Below are 7,466 nucleotides of genomic sequence, written 5' to 3'. Positions count from 1 at the left end.
TTAAAATTCAAAATTTGGCAACGCAGCTTTAAAAAAAACATACTGTAACTATTAATAGAAAAGCCTTTCTACTGGCAAGACAAATGATGCTTGTGCAACGTTCTTCAAATAGAATAATGACTTAAAGAACCAAAGCAGATCTATTTCATGCTCCTTTCTGCCTGTGTTTTTATAGTCTTGTCAAGACTCCTTTGAAGGCAAACCAATATGGTAGACAAAAAGATAGATGTTGGAATTATATGGCAATTTCTGTGTGTGTTTCTATCTGCTTATCATACCCTTGGGGCATCAGAACTTTGCCAGACTGAAAATCCACAATTCCCACCAAAATAAATGGGAGTTTAAAGTCTTGCCAGCTACTAAGCCTGCGTTCATGGAAATACAAATCTGAAAACAATCGAGAAGGACATTGTATCTGAGTACGTTCTGCAAAAATCCTTGTTTCTTTATGGGTGATATCTTCATCTTATCAAGTGTTCAAATCTTCTTCACTAGAGATATGGAAAGATAATAAAAGCAACAATATATTTTGAACTATTATTGATTCTTGTTCCATTTGAAGACCAAGAACAGGTAACTCACCCTCCATTTCTGCAACCAAAAGTGGTGTTTCTATGTTTGATTAGACCATTATGAAAACAATCCCTGTAAATAAAATTAATTGCAGTTGTGTTCTTTTAAGTTTACTATTAGAAATAATAGCCTGGATTAAACTCACTGTTTCGACTGGCTTTAATACTGAATAGTATCTGTAGGTGGGATGGAAGCTGAGATTCCATAATGGTGGAAAATTGGCAGAACTTCTCCATCAGCCCAGAGAGGTAACCAAGGATCTTCATATACTCCTGCAGGAAGTCATAATGACAAATAATTGCGTGTGTCCTTGTCCTCATTAAATGATAGAGAGATGTAATTTACACGTTTAGCTATTCCTACCTAACAAATGCACTTAGACTGTTTTTAATGTCATTTTGGGATAACCCTGAACGTAGAGGTGAAGCAATGATTGAATAAAAGATGGATTATTGGGTGCTTCAAGAAACAAATGAACATTGAACTTGTCACCACAGAGGTGTTTATATTCCATAGTCACCTGCAGTAAACTTTAGACTTGTCCCAGAAAGGATTTTTTCGCAGGTTTGTTTTAGCAGTGATTTAGGATTTATTAAGGTAGATCACAAGTTTAATGTATGCTTTCTAGTAAGTCTTAATCAACAGCTGATTGTCAAAATGATTTAAAGCAATTTGATGGGATTTGTTATGGCTATGTGACTTGGTTACAGATTCGATGATGCGAAGGCTCACACTGTACTTCCAAAACAGAAAGTTAAATCACTTACGTATAGACACACACAGTGGTATATGATTAAAAGTCTATGTACAGGTCTATCAGCACACACATACGCACATCAATCCATGGATATTTCAATATATTCATACACACTAATCTATATCTTTGTGTATATGCATGTGGAATATATGTGGAGGTATACTTATAAAATTTCCCTCTTGAGTTACACGCACTGCTCACTTTAATGCATTGTCATTCCTCAATGAGCGATTCATTGAAGTTCACCCATGCTTTGCGGTGTCAGTTCATCACGAGATGTCTCTGAGGGATGTCCCCACTCAGAGGGGGATGCTGAGTCACAGCCACTGTTACTCAGGAGAGCTCACTTTAGGATCGCTGTTTGTAGGGTCACAAGATCATTGATATTAGTCAGTACTCTTCCACTGTAGCTACGCTTGGGATGAGGTAGTTCACCTACGTCCAGAACTCTTTATAGCTCTGTGCCATCCTGTCTGGGCTATGACCCAGCTGTGGGTGAGCTATGGGTGTGCTGGGCTGTCAGGAGTGACTGATCATCACTGTCTTTCCCAAGCAGAAGAGGGTCTGTTCCCATTTGGCAGGAGTTCTGGGAGCATGGAGAGGGGACTCAGCGCTTCATCTCACTGCACTTGCATAATGGGAATTGTTTCTCCCCATCATGCCCTGTTTGGGTATCCAGGTGCTCAAGTGGCCCAGCGGTGATGGGGTTGCGACCACCGCAAGCTCACTCCTGCACACTGGTGCTGTTCGTGTGCAGGCAGCTTTCATGGGCAGAGACTCTATAAAAACCAAACCTGCCTACTGCGGTACTATGGGGGCGCCATGGGAAGTGTGTAACAGGTAAATGGTGCCATTTTCTCACCTTTTACGCAGAGGTTTCATTTCTGATATCTGTAGTCATCTTGAGAAGGTCCCAAGGAACTTCAGGTGGCGAGCAGGAGTGACTTAGTCCCACCTTGTTGTGTTGGTCAAGCAGTTCTTCATTGTCCTCCATGCTTTTGGGAGTTTCGCCACATGTGGTTAAATTTTGGAATAAAGTGCAATTTAAGAAAGAAAGAAATTAACCCACTAGTTGAGGTTTTACTAAATTACTTTAGATTTAAGTGAGATAGTTACACGCACTAAAACATGCTATGTTAGTATTTACATTAGCCACTTTTATGCTAAAGGAATACTGTAGCATTACTGACAAGAAGGTTAATGTAGATGGCTGAATTCTGCCTCCAGGTACAAAGTGTTGAAAATGAAGCCAAATTACCATAGTGTACTTTAAGGAAAAAAAATAATCTGAATTATTGAATTTAATAATAAAGCTTTGGGTATCATATGCATTGATGTTGGAAAACAAAAGTCTTCTCATCATGAGTTTTGGAAAACATAAAATTTCATTTTGTGCCAGATGCGGGCAGGTGAAGTTTTCCTTGACGAAGAGCAGCTTTGTGCAACATAAGTATTTTTAAAGCCAGAGTTATTTTGCAATAAGAAGCAAGAATATCTCTATACTGTTTTTTTTTTTTAAATGACAAACATTTTTTTATTACAAGCTTCTGTCCCATGGGCTAATATATTTTCCTGGTTCTATTATTACATTACTACAGCCACATCCATTTCCATGGAATAATTTCTGCTTCCTGTGCGTGTAATCAGGCCAAGAAGAATCAAATTTACCATTTAAGTCTCTTCTTAATTAAGTTGTAGATTTTCATGCGCTTTTAGGTCTGTGCTCTCTCCTAACCGTAAATGAGAAAATAGAGCTGTGAAGAAGGAAGGAAAGATAAAAGATACACTTTATTTACACCACCTCGTTTTTAATTAAGAATCAGTCGTGGTTAAGGCAGGTTTCGCAACATGCAGGAGCTTTTTCAAGGCAATTCTCACAGCAGCTACACACAATAGCATGGAGTTCAAACCAGCTCTTTAGTTACTTTGAAGAATATGCTAAATTTACCACTTTTTATTAGTGTTTATGAACAAATTACAAAATTAGGTGATCATTTTTAAATCCTGCACTCTGACTATGCAAACCCACCGTTCAAACGTTATTTACCTCACCTAAAGAAAGAACTAGACAAATGAAACGCTAAAGAAGGTTTCCTCTGATAGCTGCCTTTAACCTACAGATCTTGTGTGGGCATCATTCTTAATCAATTGTTTTTCCATATTTGTAAGAATATCAGGAATTTACCTCAGCTACAGAGGAAGCTGATCAGCAGATCACCACTTTGTTCTTCTCGTGAAGAAAACATCCCAACACATCTATAATATCAAATATCAAGTGGCCCAAGCTGAGGTACTTTTTTGAATACAACAGAATTAAACTTGCACTTTGAAAATCATAAATGAAACAGAGAAAACTGACTTCAGAGACTCATTTTCTTTCAAAAAATGACTAAATGACTAAATAGAAATTTCAGCATTTTAAATAATTATTGCTTAACATGCAACATACAGAAAAATTGAAAGAATAGTTTGTCTGCTATTAGAGCAATTAGGTTGTTGAGTAAGCTTTACGCTGTCATCCGGCTCCTCCTTCTCACACAGATCAAGCACTTCTCCAAAATTCAGACTGCAGCTTGAATCTCCCAAAAAGATTCCTAGTAAAGGACATTAATTAATCACCTTCCCATTCCTGAGACCATCAGGGCTGAGAAACCTCTGAAACAATTTGGTAGATTTAAAGAGAAAACTGTTCTGAAGAGGGAAGGTCTTGTCCTGCTACTGTGCAAAAAGGAGAGAAGCCAAGGTTGGATTCTCCAGCTTTAGTTTTCCTGAAACATTTAGTGCTTAGAAAAGCAAGAGCTTGTCAGGAGGCACCCCGCTTGAAATGTAACATCTATAGAATGAAGAAGTCCTAATCAACTTCTAACATTATTTAGCATTAAAATATTTTCCTTTAGAATACAAATTTCATCTTATTAGGATGAAGAGGCTAACGACTTAGTTCTTTTTTTAAGATGCGCTTACTAGTCAGACAGCTTAAAGCAACCATCAGAACAAGTGAGGATTATGAATGAAAAACCATTTTCACAGAGATCACACATTTTTTACTTTTAGGCTAATTCAGAAGAGGCTGTTTTTCTTACCAAAACTATGTGGGCACTTGGCTGTCATAAAAATCTTTGCTGCCCCTCTCACATGTTCAGCAGCTTCCATGGACACTGTGGGAATGAGGGTAGAGTAAGAAAACTTCATTCTCTCTATGAGAAAGCAATCACCTGACATTATATTTATTTATTGCTTATTATTATTTATTTACCACAGGGTAAATATAATAACTAGGAAAAAAGAGCTGAAATTGGTGAATGTGTGGAGAAAAGCTGGAAAGGGTAGGCAATTCTTGCGACTAAGAAGTTAATGGAAAGAAACCTACGTATGTATTTCTTCTTTCTCCTCCTAAAGCTCTTGTATTCTTTTTAAACTAGTTACTTGCAAAGAACAAGTTTTGGTCCAAATCCTGCACGTTTTGTCCGTTCCAGGTACTGAAAAGCCTGAGTTTCCCCACGCTTTTTGCCATCACAGCCTCACTGTTGCCACCTGTGCTATGCAGAATCCCTACATGAATTACAGGAAATTTACAGCTGTGCAGAAACAGAGGCAGATGGACTAACAATAATGCAGATTTAGAACATTTTTAAATAACTCTTACAATTCTACTCCCTTTAATAAGCTTCACGCTGTTATAGTGAGCTGATTTGTAGGATTTCTCTGTAAAGTGTGTTAATTTTTAATTATCCAGACTCTGAGAAGTGACACCGTCAACGCTGGTCTTGGAACGTCTGTGGTCAGAACTCTCAGAAGTCCAGCCACAGATTTTGGGATAGACAATTTGACCATAAACCACACAACAGTTGCATCTGCTTGAAGCAGCCATAGCAGGCTCGACAGCCAGAGTGGCAACAGAAATATATTAATACTTCTGCTGAGAATCTCAGAGGAGGAGCCTGCAAAGAAATGATGCCAGTCCTTGATGGGCTTCAGAGCACCATCAGCCCCATTTAAATGCCTTTTGCTAAATCAAGAAGTAAACTTGAGCTTTAGTTGGGCCTAGTGACGAAACCACAGTCCTCTTCAGAACCCAAACCAACGAGCAACCACAAAGGAGCTTCAGAGGTTCGTCACAATCACGCTGACATTAAGAAAAACAATGTGAGGGGCCTTCCGCAAGTTCCTAAAGCACAGTCCATGCTGCAGTGCTGGTCATCTCTCCTTTAATTAAATGGGACACTTAATTTATGAAAATCAGGCAATGAATGTTTATTTGATAAACAAATAAGGCACCAATTAATTTTCTTACAGTTAATGCTTTTGATCGTTTAGACTAAACAGATGTAACTGAAAAGTGCTAGTCTGGAAATCAAAAGTGCCAAAGCTGCAAGTTCTTTCTGTTCCTTTCAGTCATGAAGTGAAGGAACAGAAGATCTTCAGTAGTGCCAGAAAGAGTAAGGTTATGTACAGATGTAGTTATTACTAATTATTTCTAATCAATTCTGATGACTTATATTTATTAAAGCACAAAATTATTATTAAAACTGTAATCAAAATTGCCTACATTCTCATTTCTTTAGATTCGCTTGTTTTGATCTCCATTAAAAAGAACAAACTCCACTGGATCAGGCCAAAGATTCCTTTAGCCCCATAACCAGTGAGGGAGAGCAGAGGCTACAGCTGGAATGGCACATCCACAGGGGTATTTGTTTATCTCCAAAACTTCATGGTTATGAGGTTTCCTATATGAAATAAGTTATCTCTGTATTTAATAGCACTTGGTACATTTTACTTTTATGAGTTTCCCAGTCACTGTTTGAATCTGTATAAACTCCCAGTCACTGTAGATCAGTGAAGTCTGAGAGCATTGTTCTCCCCTGGGTTGCTCTCTCCCCAGTGTCTTCAAAGTCAGTATTGGGACAAGATTTTAAATCATGAAAGAAGATATTTTATGCTGTTAAAGTGTCAAAAAAACCCCAAACAAACATGCAGTGTCTTTATTTTCTATATAGAGAAAGCCTGCACTCCCCTGCTCAAACAAAGGCATTTTGGTGGTGTTTCCCATTTCTTGCACAAGCCCGGCAGAGGGCTCTGATCTATCAAATTTCGTTCAAACACAGCTGGGAAGAGCAAATCTAGAAATGATTGCGTGCACTGCAGCCCCTGTCCCTGTCCCCTCCGTGTGACCAGAGACACGCCATCAACCCGGAGATGTGCTCCTCACCCTCAGCGCCAGCCTGGGGCAGCTCTGAAACCCCTGTGGCAGCACTAGTGTAGGGGTGGGGATTTCCTTCTGGAGAAGCCATTATTTGAGTCTCTTGGGGCTGCTTTTTTGTGTAATGTGACAAGTCACACCAGCCTACGGCTTTTTTAAATCCAGGGTACGTCCGCAGAGGCCTGGGGCCCACACTTGGTTTCAGCTTGGAAGCCAATCGGTGCTCCTGCCAGTGGGTTCAAACGTGTGGGAATGGGGGACGCTTTGCTGAAGCACAGGATTTGCACAAGAACTATTCAGTATCTGTGGTCCCAGGTCCACAAGGCTCCCTTGAGCACATTTCTGGAACCTGCAAGGCTTTCTGCGGTTGCTTTGTTTGCTTGAACATAAGGAGGTAGAAAGAAAAACTTCTCCTCAGATGTAGCTCTTAGCTTGTAAGAGCAAACTGTAAGCCGTCGTGTATGCATTATATAATTATTCTTAATATTTTCAAAATAAATATAAAAAATCTTTAACATACTTTTAAACATTGAAAAATCAATTTAACAGATGAACATTTTTGTTAAAAATGCCTGGGATAATTACCTTTTATTTTTATTATTGTATTGTCATTATTACATATTATATATTATAATACTATATATTTATTTTATTACTACACAGGTCCTTTGACAGAAGTACAGGTGGGTGTTTTTTTTTAATTAATATTTCTGATAATGTGTATCTAAATTCAGAGATGTAATTATAAAAATAATAAAGGTAATATTGCAGGCAATCTATTCCATTATAGTATTATTTTATTAATTGCACCTATTATTTTATGCCATTTACAAAATGAGACTAAATGAAACAAAAACAAGAGTGTCTTCATGACATTATGAAAACCCACCATTAACATTGAAAAGGTAATGGTATGATAGATAACGTGACTTACTG

The 7,466-nt window shown here is 38.2% G+C and overlaps 1 protein-coding gene across 6 annotated transcripts in view; it reads right to left on the bottom strand.

The window, feature by feature from the left end:
* Positions 1-7,466, bottom strand: part of DNAH14 (dynein axonemal heavy chain 14) — a 74,066-nt gene that overhangs the window by 8,985 nt on the left and 57,615 nt on the right. For all 6 annotated transcript variants that reach the window (XR_010471635.1, XR_010471636.1, XR_010471631.1 and 3 more), the window contains 4 exons: positions 4,414-4,488; positions 2,999-3,084; positions 2,193-2,325; positions 719-845 (listed from right to left, as the gene is read on the bottom strand). The gene's annotated coding sequence lies outside the window, so the exon portion shown is untranslated. The remainder of the gene's footprint in view (positions 1-718; positions 846-2,192; positions 2,326-2,998; positions 3,085-4,413; positions 4,489-7,466) is intronic.

This window comes from Columba livia, chromosome 3 (genome assembly GCF_036013475.1).
Source record: "Columba livia isolate bColLiv1 breed racing homer chromosome 3, bColLiv1.pat.W.v2, whole genome shotgun sequence".
Classification (NCBI taxonomy): Eukaryota; Metazoa; Chordata; class Aves; order Columbiformes; family Columbidae; genus Columba; species Columba livia.
The sequence above is the reverse complement of the archived record's forward strand: the minus strand, read 5'-3'. Positions and strand labels throughout refer to the sequence as shown.